The 17,113-nt window shown below is 52.0% G+C and overlaps 1 protein-coding gene and 1 non-coding gene across 3 annotated transcripts in view; one reads left to right on the top strand and one right to left on the bottom strand.

Moving 5' to 3' along the window:
- Nucleotides 1-17,113, bottom strand: part of PRKCZ (protein kinase C zeta) — a 100,012-nt gene that overhangs the window by 52,332 nt on the left and 30,567 nt on the right. The window lies entirely within an intron of this gene.
- Nucleotides 9,407-9,512, top strand: LOC138991336 (U6 spliceosomal RNA). Its single transcript, XR_011467355.1, has one exon. It is a non-coding gene; the product is annotated as a U6 spliceosomal RNA (small nuclear RNA).

Genomic DNA, 17,113 nt, shown 5'->3' with positions numbered 1-17,113 from the left:
CTGTGTCCCCGTGCTTGGCTCTCATCCTAGCGCCTCATTCTAGGGGATGAGGGACAAACCGTCAGGGAGCTGTGACTACAGCTGGGGAGAAATGGCATAGAGCGGGGCAGGGGCTCGTGAGAGCGGGGGCAAGTGCTGGGCCCGCCCACCTGCCCTGCGAGGCAGCCCCTCCTAAGGGAAACTGAGGCCCAGGGAGCCTTGTCCTGCTTCCTGCAGCCAGAGCTGACTCAGGCCAGCTCAGCCCAAGGTGCCTGGCCGTGGTCTTGACAGCTGAGCTGGAATGAATGAATGAGTAAATGACACACACAAGCTGAAGAAAGAACAAGGCAATCAGCCTCAGACCCCCACGGAGGCTGTCCCTGGGCTCTCATGACCAGGTCAGAGGAGAAAGAGGCAGAGGGGGAGACAAGTGCCCGGGAAATCCTGGGCCACCTGGGAAGGGGCAGGGAGGATGCCCACCAGCCTCCCTCTGGTTGGAGGACTCAGCTGCTGCAAGTTTCCAGGTTTCTTAAATCACATCTGAGATTGAAAACTGCTTTGGTGATTAAACACATACAAGAGGCCGGCTTCTCCTTGAGATTAAGCCTTCTAAAAGGCTTTAAGAATTTATCAGGGGCAGGCGGTGGGGGGAAGCCCCAAGCTGTCACAACTAAATTTTGATGTGTGATTTGCATATATATTCGTGACTGAGCAACTTCACTTTCACTTTTCACTTTCATGCACTGGAGAAGGAAATGGCAACCCACTCCAGTGTTCTTGCCTGGAGAATCCCAGGGACGGCAGAGCCTGGTGGGCTGCTGTCTATGGGGTCGCACAGAGTCGGACATGACTGAAGCGACTTAGCAGCAGCAGCAGAGAAAGAGAGGACTCAAGGGTCAAGGGTCAGGGAAAGAGGAGGGGTGGGGCTGGCACCAGAGGAGCCCCCTTGGAATTCCCCCCACACAACAGAGAACCTTTTAATGTCTTTTTACAAAATAAAGTATTTCCTCCCTGTCCTACTCATTTTAGAAAGTCAGACCTAAGGAAGCCAGGACCCCAGGGCTTCCAGGAGGCGCGATGTCACACGGGGACAGCACGCCAGGAAAACGTGTTGTAAAGATCATGTATCAGCACAGGCACACCTCAGGGATGCTATGGGTTTGGCTCAAGCAAACATAAAGCAAGTATCATGATAAAGTGATACACACAAATGTTTTGGTTTCTCAGTGCAAAGTTACGTTTATACTATAACTATAGCCTATTAAGTCTAAAAAGAATGCCTAAAAAGAATGTACATGAAAGTGAAGTCGCTCAGTTGTGTCTGACTCCTTGCGATCCCATGGACTGTAGCTTACCAGGCTTCTCAGTCCATGGGATTTTCCAGGCAAGAGTACTGGGGTGGGTTGCCATTTCCTTCTCCAGGGGATCTTCCCGAGCCAGGGATCGAATCCAGGTCTCCCACATTGTAGGCAGACGCTTTACCCTCTGAGCCACCAGGGAAGCCCAAAAAGAATGTACATACCTCAGATAAAAAATATTTTATTGCTAAAAAATGGTAAGTGTCATCTTAGCCTTCAGCAAATCTCTTTTTATTTTCCCCACTGGAGAAGGGTCTAGTCTCCATGCTGATGGCTGCTGATTGATCAGGGTGCTGGTTGCTGAAGGCTGGGCTGGTTGTGGCAATTTCTTAAAATATAAGAACAATGACGTTTGCCAAATCAATGGATTCTTCATTCACAAACAACGGCTCTACAGCGGTAATGCTGGCTGACAGTATCTTACACGTGGGAGAACTTCCTTCAAAATTGGAGTTAAGCAACTCAAATCTTGATGCTGCTTTTTCAGCTCTGCTGTCATGTCAACAATCTTCACAGCATCTTCACCAGGAGCAAATTCTATCTCAAGAAACCACCTTCCTTGTCGTCCACAAGAAACAACTCCTCATCTGTTAGAGTTTTATCCTGAGATGCAGCAATTCAGCCACATCTTCAGCCCAACTTCTTTTTTTTTCAATCAATTTGTTGTTGTCTAGTCACTAAGTCACTAGAGATTTCTTCAAGAAAATCAGAAATACCAAGGGAACATTTCATGCAAAGATGGGCACAATAAAGGACAGAAAGAGTATGGACCTAACAGAAACAGAAGATATTAAGAAAAGGTGGCAAGAATACACAGAAGAACTATACAAAAAAGATCTTAATGACCTGGATAACCAAAATGGTACAATCACTCACCTAGAGCCAGACATCCTGGAGTGCAAAGTCAAGTGGGCCTTAGGAAGCATCACTATGAACAAAGCTAATGGAGGTGATAGAATTCCAGCTGAGCTATTTCAAACCCTAAACCATGATGCTGTGGAAGTTCTGCACTCAATATGCCAGAAAACTTGGAAAATTCAGCAGTGGCCATAGGACTGGAAAAGGTCAGTATTCATTTCAATCCCAAAGAAGGGCAGTGTGTAAGAATGTTTAAACTACCACACAATTGCACTCATTTCACATTCTAGCAAGGTAATGCTCAAAATTCTCTAAGCTAGGCTTCAACAGTACGTGAACCAAGAATTTTCAGATGTATAAGCTGGATTTAGAAAAGGCATAGGAACCAGAGATCACATTGCCAACATCTGCTGGATCACAGAAAGAAAAAGAGAATTCCAGAAAAACATCTACTTCTGCTTCACTGACTACGCTAAAACCTTTGACTGTCATGACTGAGGAACTGAACAAGTCACCAAGTCACGTCTGACTCCTTGCAACCTCAGGGACTGCAGCACGGCAGGCTCCCCTATCCTTTGCTATCTCTGGGAGTTTGTTCAAACTCATGTCCATTGATTCAGTGACACCATCTAGCCATCTTATCTTCTGTCACCCCTTTCTCCTCCTGCCCTCAGTCTTTTCCAGCCTCAGGGTCTTTTCCAATGAGTTAGCTCTTTGAATCAATGGCCAAAGTACTGAAGCTGAAGCTGAAGCTTCAGTGAATATTCAGGATTGATTTCCTTTAGGATTGACTGGTTTGATCTCCCTGCAGCCCAAGAGACCCTCAAGAGTCTTCTTCAAAAAAGTTGGAAAGTATCAGTTCTTTGCGTTCAGCCTTCTTTATGGTCCAACTCTCACATCTGTGCATGACTACTGGAAACACCATAGCTTTAATCATATGGACCTTTATTGGCAAAGTGATGTCTCTGCTTTTTAATATGCTGTCTAGGTTTGTCATAGCTTTTCTTCCAAGGAGCAAGTGTATTTTAATTTTGTAGTTGCATTAATTAATTACTATTTTTGGCTGTGCTGGGTCTTTATTGCTGCACTCATGCTCTCTCTAGCTGTGGCGAGCAGCAGCTGCTCTGGTGTGGTGTGGAGGCTTCCCACTGAAGTGCAGGCCCCACTTCTAATTCCAGCTCTCTCGCTGTTTCCACATCTGTAGTTGCTTCCTCCACTGAAGTTTGGAACTCCTCAAAGTCATCCATGAGCATTGGAATCCACTTCCTCCAAATTCCTGTTGTTGTTTAGTCACTAAGTTGTATCCAACTCTCTTGTGACCCCATGGAATGTGGCCCCCAGGCTCCTCTGTCCATGGGATTTCCCAGGCAAATATACCGGAATAGGTTGCCACTTCCTCCTCTAGGGGATCTTCCTGACCCAGGGATCGAACCAGAGTCTCCTGCGTCTCCTGTATTGGCAGGCAGATTCTTTACCACTGCCACTTGGGAAGCCCTTCCAAACTCCTGCGAATGTTGGTATTTTGTTGATATTCCCATGAATCATGAATGTTCTTAATGGCATCTAGAATGGTGAATCCTTTCCAGGTACTTTTCAATTGACTTTGCCTAGAAACAACAGAGGAATCACCACCTATGGGAGCTATAGCTTTATACAATGGGTTTCTTAAATAATATGACTTGAATGTTGAAATTCCTTCCTGGTCCACGGATGCGGAGTGGATGCTGTGTTTGCAGCATGAAAACAACACGAATCTTGTTGTCCTTCTGCATCAGAGCATGACCAGGTGTGTGGTCAATGAGCACTGACATTTTGAAAGGAGTATTTTTCTGAGCAGAAGGTCTCAACAATGGGCCTAAAATCTTGCAGGAAACCATGTGGTAAACAGATGTGCTGTCATTCAGGCTTTGTTATTCCATTTCCAAAGCACATGCACAGTGCATTCAGCTTAATTCTTCAGGGCCCCTTCGCTTGTGTCAAGGACTCCCAGGTGGCTCAGTGGTAAAGAATCCACCTGCCAATTCAAGAGACACGAGTTTGATCCCTGGGTCAGGAAGATCCCCTGGAGGAAGAAATGGCAACCCACTCCAGTATTCTTGCCTGGGAAATTCCATGGACAGAGGAGCCTGGTGGGCTACAGTCCATGGGATCGCAAAGAATCGGACACGACTGAGTAACTGAGCATACACGCACTTGTGTGGCCCCTTCATGCTCTGAGCTGGATCTTCTGGAAAACTTGCTACAGCTTCTTCATCAGCACTTGCTGCTTCACTTTGCACTTGACGCTGTAAAAATGGCTTCTTTCCTTAAACTTCATGAACCAACCCCTGTGGCTTCAGACTTTTCTTCTGCAGCTTCCTCTCCTCCCTCAGCCTTCACAGAACTGAAGAGTCAGGGCCTTGCTCTGCATGAGGCTTTGCCTTAAGGGAATACTGTAGCTGGTTTGATCTTCTATCGAGGCCATTAAAACCTTCTCCGTATCAGCGGTAAGGCTGTTTCGCTCTCTTACCATTTCTGCATTCACAGCAGCAGCATTTTTAACTTCCTTCTGGGCTTTTCTTGGTATTCATGACTTGGCTAATTGTTTGGTGCAAGGGACCCAGCTTTCAGTCTGTCTTGGTTTTTGACCTGTCTTCTTCCCTAAGCTTAACCATTTCTAGCTTTTGATTAAAACTGAGAGACGGGCGACTCTTCCTTTTACTTGAACACTTAAGAGGCCACTGCAGGAATTGTTTTGTCCTGGTTTGGGTGTTTTGGGGCCATGCCACACAGCTTGCAGGATCTTAAATCCCTGACCAGGGATGGAGCTGGGGCCCGAAACAGTGCAAGTGTGGCATCTTAACCACTGGACCACGAAGGAAGTCCCCCCATTGCAGGGTTATTAATTGGCCTGATTTCAATATTGTTGTGTCAGGGAACAGGAAGGCCCAAGGAGAGGGAGGAAGATGGGGGGACGGCCAATCAGTGGGGCAGGCAGAACACATCACGTTGACAGGTGAAGTTCAGCGGGTGTGGTTCGTGGCCCGGAAACAATGACACAGATCACAGATCACCACAACTAACGCAGTGATAATGAACTTGAAATACTGCGAGAACTACCAGAACATGACACACAGACATCCTTGACCACAGGCGCTAACCCTCATGATGGCGACCCTGGGGGGTTGTCCACGGTCAGTGTGCAGCCTGCAGATCTACAGAGCCTTGGGAGCAAACCACATCCCTCGGGGGACCAGGTAGGGGCTGGGAGGAAAGGGTGGCTCAGGGCCTTGGGGGTGGGGACAGGAGCAAGCAGGGTGAAAAAGCGAGATGCCAGCACAAAAGCTGCAGCCTCGGTGCCACAGATGGATGGTCCCACAATGGGTCTGTTTTTCCAGGTGGCAGATTTTGAAATAATTTTAGCAAGAGAGCCTCTATCACTGCAAAATAAAACCGAGGAAAAGCCTGGAGTGAAGGCTTAGGTCAAGGGGCTGAGACCAGCTCCTCCTCTGCCCCAGGGCCATGATCACGGGAAGGAGGGGTTGGGGGGGAAGACCCTGAAGGGGAAGACCCTGGAGGGGAAGACTCTGGAGTACCTGCATGCTTTGCAGGGACAAGAAGTAACACAGGCTTTTAACCAGCTGGTTCAGAGCAGGTGCACACAGCTCGCTGCCACCAGGGTGCGGAATCCGAGTGTTCTCTTTTCCTTTTTCCAGACTTACTTATTTTTGGCTGTGCTGGGTCTTGGTTGCTGCACCCAGGCTTTCTCTAGCTGTGGGAGCGGGAGCTGCTCTCTAGCTGTGGGCTTCTCATTGCAGTGGCTTCTCTTGTTCCGGAGCACAGCCTCTAAAGCGTGTGGGCCTCAGCAGCTGTGGGGCATGGGCTTAGCTGCTCTGCGGCGTGTGGGGTCTTCCTGGACCGGGATCGACCCCATGTCCCCTGCATTGGCAGGTGGACTCTTAACCACTGGGCCACCAGGGGAGCCCTCGAGTGTTGCATTTTCCCTCAGAAAAAATCCTCGTCTCACTTTCACTGCTTTAAAAATGCATTTCAAGGCTTCTCTGCTCCTTGCAAGTCATTTGATTTAGCTGGATGTGGACAAATGATTTTCAGCTTAACTGGAACAGCAAGTAGGTCATAACCGGGATTCAGGGCTGTTGAACCAACACCTTACAGGCTCACAAAACACAGGACTAAGGGGTGACCAGAGACTCCTGTGTGGCCCCCTCCCTGGCCTCCCCAGGGGTTCTGCCAGCAGGTTCTCCCAGTTCCTCTGAGGGGCCACACTCCCCACCCCTCAAGAACCTTGCCGGTCCCCTTCCATGGCCAGGTCAGCGAGTCCTCACCTCAGGTGTTACCCCTCCTTCCTGGGCCCCCAGCACCAGCCCTTTCCATCTTGGTGCCACTTACATTCACTACAAGCTGCAACTTTATCTGTTTCTGCACATGTGCTCACTAACCAGCTGAGACTAGGAGCACGTCCTCTATATCATGGTTCTCTCAGTATCTGCCTGGCCTGGAATCTGGGGCCATACCACTCAGATGTGGGAAAGGAGAAGGGAAAGGAAGGAAGAAGGAGGGAGGAGGGACAGGAGGGAGGGAGGAGAGGAGGGAGGAGGGAAAGGAGGGAGGGAGGAAGGAGAGGAGGGTGGAGGGAAAAGAGGGAGGGAGGAGGGAGAGGAGGGAGGAGGGAAAGGTGGGAGGAGGGAAAGGAAGGAGGGAGGGTGGAGGGAGGAGAGAGAGGAGGGAAAGGAGGGAGGGAGGAGGGAGAGAAGGGAAAGGAGGGAAAGGAGGGAGGGAGGAGGGAGAAGAGGGTGGAGGGACAGGAGGGAGGGAGGAGGGAGAAGAGGGTGGAGGGACAGGAGGGAGGGAGGGAGGAGGGAGAGGAGGGTGGAGGGAAAAGAGGGAGGAGGGAAAGGAGGGAGGGAGGAGGGAAGGAAGGGATGGAGGGAGGGCGGGAGGGAGAGAGGAAAACCCAGGCTCATATCAGCAAAACACCTGCTCGGGCTCCATGCACTGTAATTCCACATAGATCTCCTAATTCATTCTCGCAACTCCTGGGGACGGCGTGTCCCTGCTGTTCTGTGTGGGAAGGAGGGTGTGGCGGGGCGTGCAGAGGGAGAGGAGTCTTTGGTCCCAGAACAGATCCCCCCCAACCCCCAGAGGCGGCGCCGAGCTGGTCCAAGGCAGCAGGAGCCTTATTAGATGTATCTGTGAGTCCAGGCACCGGGAAATCCAAAGTTTAAACCTGACCCTGCAGCTTCGAGGACAGGCATGAGGGGTTGTTTGGAAGTAGAATCACAAGCCACCCACCCAGCCCATCCTCTGAGAGAACCCCAGATGGCAATCAGCTCCTTAGACCACTGCTGTCCTCATGATGGGGGCTTCAGGCAGGGGCGCAGCACCCATGGGAACCGAGTGCACCCCACATTCATGTTTCTCGGGGTGTTTAAGTAAAGAATCTCCTGAGTTTAGAGAAATGGCCTGAAAACCTGGGTCTTGCAGGCTGCATTCCAGGGAGAAGCTGCCAGGGCTCCTGGGCTCAACCTGGCGGCGGCAGCACTGCCTTCTCATCAGGGCCCCCAGGCATGGGGGCAGAGAGCAGGGACTCACCACCCTCCCTCATGCTCATCAGCTGAGTTGTTTCTGATCCCTCCCTGGTCCCCAAGAGAGGCCCCCAGGACCCAGAACAACCGCTCCTCCTGGAAGGCCACACGGTGTTTCACACACAGGCTGCGGGTGTGTCCCCACCATCCTGAGAAGTGAAATCGCATTCCTCCCAGCTCCTGGGGCTGGGGCTGGGGGTGGGGGTGGGGGTGGGTGCCAAGTCCACCAGCTCCTGGGGCCGGGGATCCAAGTCCACCAGCTCCTGCGGGGGTGTGTATGTCCAAGTCCACCAACACCTGGGAGGGGGATCCAAGTCTACCAGCTCCTGGGCGGGTTGCAGCCTGTCAGCCCTGCACCCTGACAGTGTCCACCTGACAGCTCCCCCACCACACACCAGGCAGCAGGAATAGATGGGTCCATCCAGGGCCAGGGGCCAAGGCTGGTCAGAGTGCCACGCTCCTGCCACACCAAAGGGTCAAGGCTGGGCCCAGGACCAGGCAGGGCTCTGGACCTCTGTCAAAATGCTAGAGAGACCTGCCCTCCTCCATGAACAATGGAGGGCCAGAGGGCAAAGCCTAGACGGAGTCAGCCTGCCCTGCTCGCCGCCTCAACCCCTGGTGGATCCACAGCATCTTGCTGATCCTCCACTGCTCCCCAGCTAGGCCCTGAAGCCTCCCTTTCCCCACGTGCATACAGCAGGCAAAGCTCAGAGCCAGGTTGCTGCCCAAGCCTCCTCAGGGACACGGGGACCTGATCAGTGGTGACATCAAAGGATGCCCTCAGTGACAAGCTAGCAGGACCTGCCTCTGTGGTGACAGCTGACACAAACCAAGTACTCGTGGACATCAGCTGATCAGTCTTCCTGACAGTCCTCTTCCCTAAACACTGCAAAACACAACACAAGGGAGAGTCACAGCTTCCCTGCACCACCAGCAGCAGAGCCCTCTGTGCAGGGATTCCCATTCCTGGGTGTGTGGGTATGTGTGTGTGTGGTGTGTATATGCATGTGGTGGGTCTATGTGTGGTGTGCGTGTGTGTCTATGTGGTGTCTGTGATTCTATCTGTGTGCATCTGTCTCTGTGTAATGTGTATGTATGTGTGTGTCTCCGTGTCTGAATGTGTATGTATTCTGTATGTATGTTGTGTCTCTGTGTGTATGTATGTGTATGTGGTATGTGGGGTGTGTGTATGTCTGTGTGCATGTGTCTCTGTGTGTGCATGTGGCGTGTGTGTATGTATGTATGTGTCTGTGTGTGGTGTCATTTGTGTCTTGTGTGGTGTGTACGTGTGTGTGTGTGTGTGCCTGTGTGTGGTATGTGTGTATGTATATATGTGTGAGTGTGTGTGATGTGTGTCTGTGTGTGTGCATGCATGTGCTGCTAACACTCGGGCTGAGGACACAGCAGAGACTGAGGCCAGAGTGGACCCCTGGCTCTGCAAGAGGAGAAGCCAGGAGTCAGAAGTAGACCTGGGGTCTTGCTGCCTCCACATTTTCTGACTCCCAACTTGCAGCCCAGGACCATTTCTAATTCCCATGGAAACACCGAGGGAGCAGCACGGAAGCCGCTTCCCCCAGAATTGTCACCCACAGCTCAGAAATACGTCACCAGCTCCAACACACTAGTGCTGCTTTTGAGCGCCCACTGGAGACAAGCCTCACCGGTACAGAGAAGGTTAGCATGGCCCCTGCGCAAGAATGACACACAAATTCGTGAAGCATTCCATATTTTTTACCACTGTCACCATGACTGTCAAGACACTAGTACTGCTGATGGGCAAAGAAGGTGTCCACGGCCGTATGATCAATAAGAAATGTTATGAAATGGCCTCTCACCTGCGGCGTTCCCAGTACTGACCTCGTCTAGCCCTCCCCTCACCACTCCCCAGTGCTTCTGCACCCCTCTGCTCCCCACCACACTCCCCACCACACACACCATTTTTATTTTGGGGCCATTACCCCACACCTTATTGCTGCTAAAACCACATGGGTGGGGGGCCCACACTGGATGGACAGACACCTCTGCCCCCAACCCATACCCTCCTGTGTGTGGTTGGAAAACATTTTTGCTTTTCTGAATAAAAAAGGTTCTACTGCAAAAAAAAAAAAGACAAGCTTCACAAAATCCACGTGATTCCATTCCCTGTGCCCACACCTGCCTTCTGAGGAGGCCCAGAGGAGACTCAAGACCAGAGGGGGAAGCAGGAGCTGCCAGACACTGAGACCCGAGCTCTGACCCCTTGGCGGTCAGCCTGAGTGTCCCAGACACATGGAAACCCCTGCCCCATCAGAGGGACGAAGCCCCAGGGTCACAGAAAGGAAGGAGCAGCTCCTTCCTGGTCACCATCAACAGTACCAACGGGCTTGTGGGAGACCACAAGAATAGCAGCGAGCCTGGGAAACTGGGCAGAGCTTGTTACAGACAAGAGACTGAAAGAGACCGAAACTGAGCTTTAAGAAAAATGACTGGGGAACAAGAAATTAATTCAAGGCCAAAAACAGCCAACATGGGAGGTGGGAGATGGGCTGCGGTGGGGTGGCTGGGGGAGGGCCACAGCAGGAGCCTCAGAAAAGACCTGATCACCCCTTGGTGACCACTGTCCATGCTGTGGGCCAGCACAGCACACATAAGAACACGGCCACATGCGGAGACCACAGGGAGGCCACAGGCCCTGGGACATGCAGTTCAGGCTGGAACCAGGTTTCTTTCATTTCACGCCAAAGATGGGATCTAGGGACAGAAGGGGGCTGCCTCCCAGGGGTGGAGAGGTGATGGCAAAGGAGAACCCTGAAACTGTGCATCAAAATGGAAGGACATGTGGGCTCTCTTGGAAGGTGGCTGCTCCGACATGACAAACCAGGAAGTCACTGGGAAGTCTCTGATGTGACAAACTGGGAAATCACCCACAGCAGGTGGGACAAGGGGGTGTCTGGCAGGAGACGTGGCCCTCAGGTCAGACTGATGAGGGGTGTGGACTGGACCTAGCACTGAGGCCCCTACCTGTGCCCGCATGCAAGCATCTGTGTCCATACCTGTGGTTACCTGGTGCACCCCCTCCAAGGCCATCCAAGTGTGAGCAGGCGCCGGAATAGAGGGGACCAAGTGCTGCAGGCCCTCTGTCCACACCGTCCACGTCCAGCGTGTCCACACCTGTCTGCACAGCACCCTCGCCCGCCCACATCACGTCCACACGGTGTCTGCACCCGCCCACCCCTGTCTAAACCCAGGAGGAAGCACTTTTCAAAGGAACAGCAGCTGCCAGCTCAGCCCATGGGCTGCCCGCCTCCTCCCTACTGGGCAGGGATTGCAGAGACTCTGGCTTCAGCCTCCCTCCTGGCGGGAGACCCTCGCAGGCGTTGCAACATGTCTGTGGATCTGCTTCCCGAGACCCGCTACAGGGCGTCCCGGTGCACTGGGGCTGTGCCTACACCTGGACCACAGGGCAGTCCCTGGAGAGCGGCAGGGCCTTCCCTGACCCTGGGGGCCGGCGTGTCAGAGGCCTGCAAGGTTTAAGATGGTGGAGCTGAGTTTAAAGTCTTGGCCGGGACTGAAGTCAGAGCGACCCCCAAACCCTTCCCGACATCTGGGCCTCTCTCCTTTCTGAGCACAGGGCCCAGACCCCCACCCCATGCCCCACCCCACTGCCATCTGCTCACCTTGAAAACCGAGCCTCCAGCTTTCTCAGATAAACCATCCTCTACTGCTTAAAAATAATTAACTTTAAAAGCTCCCTTTGTACAAAAACAGATCAGCTAAAATCCATGAATAATTTATGCTTGTTCTGTTCACTCCCAAGAATGTCGCCGCGGAGCTCAGCGAAGTCTCTGTTCTAAATGGACCCAAGGCCTTCAGATCCACAGGACCCTGGTGAGTCTCCACGGCCCCAAAGCCGAGAAGGCGAAGGTGGTCTGCATTCACCAGCAGGTGCTCCCAGAGGGGCCAGAGCGGAGGGAGGCGCCTGCTCTGGGCTCTGTTCCCCCGGGCTGTCCCGAGGTGGGACCCCGCCGCCTGCCCTCCTCCCAGCGAAGCGGCCCACCGGGTGCAGGGCTTTCTTCCTCAACACCAGGTGTGCCCATCACCCCACAGATGGCCCAGAGCCCTGGACTCATTCCATCTCGTTCTGTTATCCCGCGGGGTCGCTTCATGTAGCAAAACATGCTGGGGGTTGGGGGGGGGTGTTGCTGATGTGACCAAGCATCTAGGGGTTCTGGACAGACAGGGTAGCCGCCACTGGGCAGACCCCACAGGAGCACGGGGAAGGATGTTCTCATGGGGACAGACTGACTGACTCACGGGCCCCCAAGTACCTTCTGATTCAAGAGTCCCTCCTCCACATGAGCCTTTCTCCTTCGTAATGAATTTTTATGCTATAAAAATAGGTGGTAAGAGACATGGAAAATATCAGAAGAACGAAAAGAGAAGGAAAACCGGTCAATCTTCACACTGACATCACAGATGCCCGTCTGTTCTCCACCTGAAGTCAGCTCCTCGGACAACCTTGCTCTGACGTGCCAACCAGTGGGTTCAAGTAGAGAAAGCTGAGCCCAACGTGCACAGCAGTGGGTCAGTCATTATACACCGACCAGGACAATCGACAAATACACAGGCACACAATCCCATTCTAAACTGGGCAAAGGACCTGAACAGATGTTTCTCAAAGACGACATACTGGCAGCCGATGAACGAGAAAAGATGCTCAACATTACTGACCACTAGGGAAACGCCAATCAAAACCACCATGAGACACCACCTCACACCCAATAGGGTGGCTCCCAGAAAACAAGACCAGAAACTAACTGTTGATGAGAAAGTGAAGAAACTGGAAGCCTGTGCACTGTTGGTAGGAATGTAAATTAGCGTGGCTCCTTCGGAAAACAGTCTGGTGGTTCCTCAAAGAATTAAAAATGGAATTATCCTACGATCCAGCAATTCCAATTGTGTGTATATTCCCAAAAGAACTGAAAGCAGGGCCCTGAAAATGCATTTGTACACCCATGTTCAGAGCAGAGTTATTCACAACAGCCAAAAGACAGAAGCAAACCAGTGTCCATCAGTGGGTGATGGATAAGTGAAGTGTGGTCCATCCACACGATGGACGATGATTCAGCCATAAAAAGGAGAGTCTGACACCCACTGCAACATGGGTGAACCTCGAGGACACGGTGCCAAGTGACACAAGCAGACGTGAAAGAACAATGTAAGATGGCACTTCCGGAAGGACCTGGAAGGTGGGTGTCAGAAGGGAGGGGTGCGGAGTGTTTAACGGGATGGAGTTTCAATTTGGGAAGAGGAGAAAGTTCTGGAGACGATCACGGTGATGGCTCCACAACTATGTGAGTACACGTTAACTGCTGACCTGCGCACTTAAAAATGGCTAAAGTGGCAAGTTTTATATGAAGCCTATTTTTTTTCTTGTTGTTCAGTCACTTAGTCATGTCTGACTCTTTGCAACCCCATGGACCACGGCATACCAGGCTCCCCTGTCCTTGACTATCTCCTGGAGTTTGCTCAAACTCATGTCCATTCAGTCACTAATGCCATCCAACCATCTCATCCTCTGTCGTCCCCTTCTCCTTCTGCCCTCAATCTTTCCCAGCATCAGGGTCTTTTCCACTGAGTCAGCTCTTCACATCAGGTGGTCAAAGTATTGGAGCTTCAGCTTCAGCATCAGTCCTTCCAATGTACAGTCAGGGTTGATTTCCTTTAGGATTGACTGCTTTGATCTCCGTGCAGTCCAAGGGACCCTCCAGAGTCTTCTCCAGCACATTTCGAAAGCATCAATTCTTCAGCACTCAGCCTTAAATGTGGTTCAACTCTCACATCTCTGCATGACTACTGGAAAAATCATAGCTTTGGCCATATGGACCTTTGTCGGCAAAGTGAGGTCTGTCTCTGATTTTTAATATGCTGTCTAGGTTTGTCACAGCTTTTCTTCCAAGGAGCAAGTGTTTTTTAATTTCATGGCTGCAGTCACCATCCACAGTGATTTTGAAGCCCAAGAAAATAAAGTCTGTCACTGTTTCCACTTTTTCCCCTTCTATTTGCCATGAAATGATGGGATGCCATGGATCATGGGATCAAGTATATTTTCATCACCATTTTTTAAAACAACAAAAAACAAAGGTGGGCTGGATTTGGTGCGTTGGCCATAGTTTTCTAACCCTTTTTTTAAAGTGTGTCCATGTACATTGGCTGGTCTTCATAAGTGGTCTTTACAAAGTGTATTCAATGATCTGCTTAGATCACAATGTCAAGAAAAACGAAGTTCTGCATATTATACAGAAAACTAAACTAACATGGTGGAAATATCTGGACAGGCTCTCTCTGACACTTCAGCCACGTGGGATCTGAAGAGCAAACCGCATGCTGAACACAGGAAACGAGGCGCAACCCTTCATTCCTACATGTGTGATGGCCTCTCTAGAGAAGTGTCAGAGGTTTCTTCACGACCACATGAGCTCAGGACTCCCCAGTGACCGGGCCCTCCTGTCCAGGAAGGGGCAGCTGCAGAGTAGGACGTCAGAGCCTCACCACGTCCTCCAGGTGGTGTGATGGACCCTGTGGGGACACTGGGCTTGGGGTCCTGGTTAGCAGGGTCCTCTGTGGTCAGTCACACACCATTCACTATAAATCCTCAGGCATTTTTCTTGTTCCCAATTGGGAGAGGACGCCAAGGACAGCTGACCACAAGGACTGCAGACCTGCCAGGCTGTGAACTTGTGCGGACCCCAGGATTCAATTTCTGCAGGTCCCATTCGGGCCAAATTGCATTCCCCCAAACCCAAATGCTAAGTCCTGACCCCCGGTACCTCAGACCGTGCCCTCATTTGGAAGTTAGAATGAGGTCACAGGGTGGCCCCTGATCCGAATGACTGGTGGCTTTATAAAATGATTCTAAATGATTAAAATACATTGATGTTCCTGGCCAGAGTGATTGCTGGTCTGGGATTCTGCGCCAAGGCAATGACGAGTCGACCAGAGGGGCTGACACAGCGCAGCCCAGGGAACCCTGCCGCCCCCGGGGCCACTAGCAGCTGCTACCCGCCTGCAGCCAAGCTGAAGATGGGGAGGAATTTTAACTAACGTGATGCCTCCACAGCACCATAACATTAGTAAGCACGTGAGACTAGATTAGAATTTAAAAGGATCCACTCACTGGGTAGCTCCAGAAAGGGCAATTAAAATTTTTCCTTTCTGTTTTATTGCCTGTTTCAGATTTTCTGCAGTCAACATGTGCTTGTGGTTTCAACCAGAAATGCTGTCTAAATACAAACTGGAAAGTCCTGTCTGTCTGATTTGGCCTTTTTGTCCACTCCTGGTCACCATTGTTCCCCCCAAGATGGCGAGTGAAGATGCTGCGGTGGCGGAAGCTTCAGGGAGCGGCACACATGATCCAGCCCTGGCTGGCTTGAGGCCCTGGCAGGCTGACCCACATAGCAGGGCTGCCAGTCCTCCCGGGCAGCGGGCAGCATGTGCAGCCCATTGCTGACCAGTCCTGGAGTTGGGGGACCTTTGGTGTTAAGGAGGGGACATCTTCACAGAAGCCCATCTGATAAATGCCCATGGAGACTGCACCTGAGATCAAAGCAGGCCAACTCCAACCTCCAGCACAAGAGTCCTGTGTACTGGGGAGAGAGGAAAGGCTGTGGGGGTTGGTCTTCATGGAGAGAAGGACAGTATGGAAGAGGTAGGGAGGGATACAGGGCTGGGAGCAGATGGGGAGATGGGGGAGGTGGGGGTGGGGATGAAGAGGGGCGGGAAGGAGACAGGGATGGGAAGTGGTGGGGAGGGAGATGGGGGTGGGAATGGGAGAGGGGCAGGAAGGAGACAGGGATGGGAGGGGGTGGGGAGGGAGATGGGGTGGAAGGTGATGGGGAGAAAGACAAGGGTGGAGGGCCTGCCCGCCCCCCGACACAGCTGCCTTTGCAGAGGGAGGTGGGGGCTGGGGCAGAGAGGGCCCCTGACTCTGGCGAGATGGAGATTGGGGGTCATGGGGAGTCAGCCCAGGGAGAGCCCATTTACAGGCTCTGTCAGGCTGCAGGGGCAGGGTCATCAGGTAAGGGGGCGGAGCCTGGGCCAGGTAGACCTGGAGAGGCTGCGACTGTCCTCAGGTCACATGAGAGGGAAAGAGCAGGACGGAGGTAGTAAAGGCCACAGAGAAATGGAGGGCGCAGAGAAAGCCGCTATTCAGCCATGGCTCTGCCTCAGCAGAACAAAGGATGCCTTCAGGCCACGTGTCCAGGCTGCCAACACGTGCCAGTCACCAGGCAGCCAGCCCCTCGTGCCGTCCCCACAGCCCACCTGCAGCCCCACCTCGAAGCCAGGGCTCCCCCCACGGCTGCCTGGACACTGCCTCCACCGCTGCCCCCAGGGCCTCCACACCAGGCACGAGCTCCCTGGGGGCACGAGCTCCCTGGAGGCCAGCCGGATGGGACGTGCCTGCCCCATTAGGACACACATCCTTCCTTGGGGGGTCACTTCTCCACACACAGGGGCAGAAAGATGGCACCCTAACCCCCTAAATGCCGGCTTCAGAAGAAAAACCACCTCGGCTTATTAATTTATTCTTCCCACAAGTCTTCTTGATGACATAACACACACATTGCTCAGATACCTTATCACAGCCCTGTGCTAACAACAATAAGAATTTCTGGATGATGAGATAAGACCAAAAAAATGTCCCCTCCCCTCCAAAAACCCCATATTATGCAAGAATAAGGGAATCATTAAAATGCTTTTGAGCAAGGTCTTACCAGTGGCTCGTAAGTGCAAGGACCACCTGGCATCTCAGTTCCCTGTCAACGGTACTACCACCACTGCTCTCTGGGAGGCAGGGCTCTGCCCGGCTGTGGGCACGGTCAGCAGGGCTCTGCCCCACTGTGGGCACGGTCAGCCTGTGACAACACCATGACTCTAAGCTATGAGGCAGCAAACCTGTCTTTTATTCTGTTTCTCACAGAACTCTGTTTAAAAGCAGATGAGAAGATGAAAGAATTCTCAGGCTCTGCTGTACAACATGGGAATATGGTTAACACCCCTGAACCACACATTAAAAGTGGTTAGGATGCCCTGTTAGAACGACCAAAACCCAGAACACAACGGCACCAAATGCTGGTGAGGACTGGAGCAACAGAAACTCTTCGGTGGCCACTGATGGGGATGCAGATGGTGCAGCCACTTGGGAACACAGTTCAGAGTTTTCTTATGAAACTACACACAGTCTTACCAGACAAGCCAGCAGCCACACTCCTTGGTGTTTACCCAAAGGAGCTGAAGACCATGTCTGTACAAAAACGTGCCCATAGATGTTTACAACAGCTTTATTCATATCCG

The sequence above is a fragment of the Bos mutus genome, chromosome 16 (genome assembly GCF_027580195.1).
Source record: "Bos mutus isolate GX-2022 chromosome 16, NWIPB_WYAK_1.1, whole genome shotgun sequence".
Lineage (NCBI taxonomy): Eukaryota > Metazoa > Chordata > Mammalia > Artiodactyla > Bovidae > Bos > Bos mutus.
This window is presented reverse-complemented; position numbering and strand designations above follow the sequence as displayed.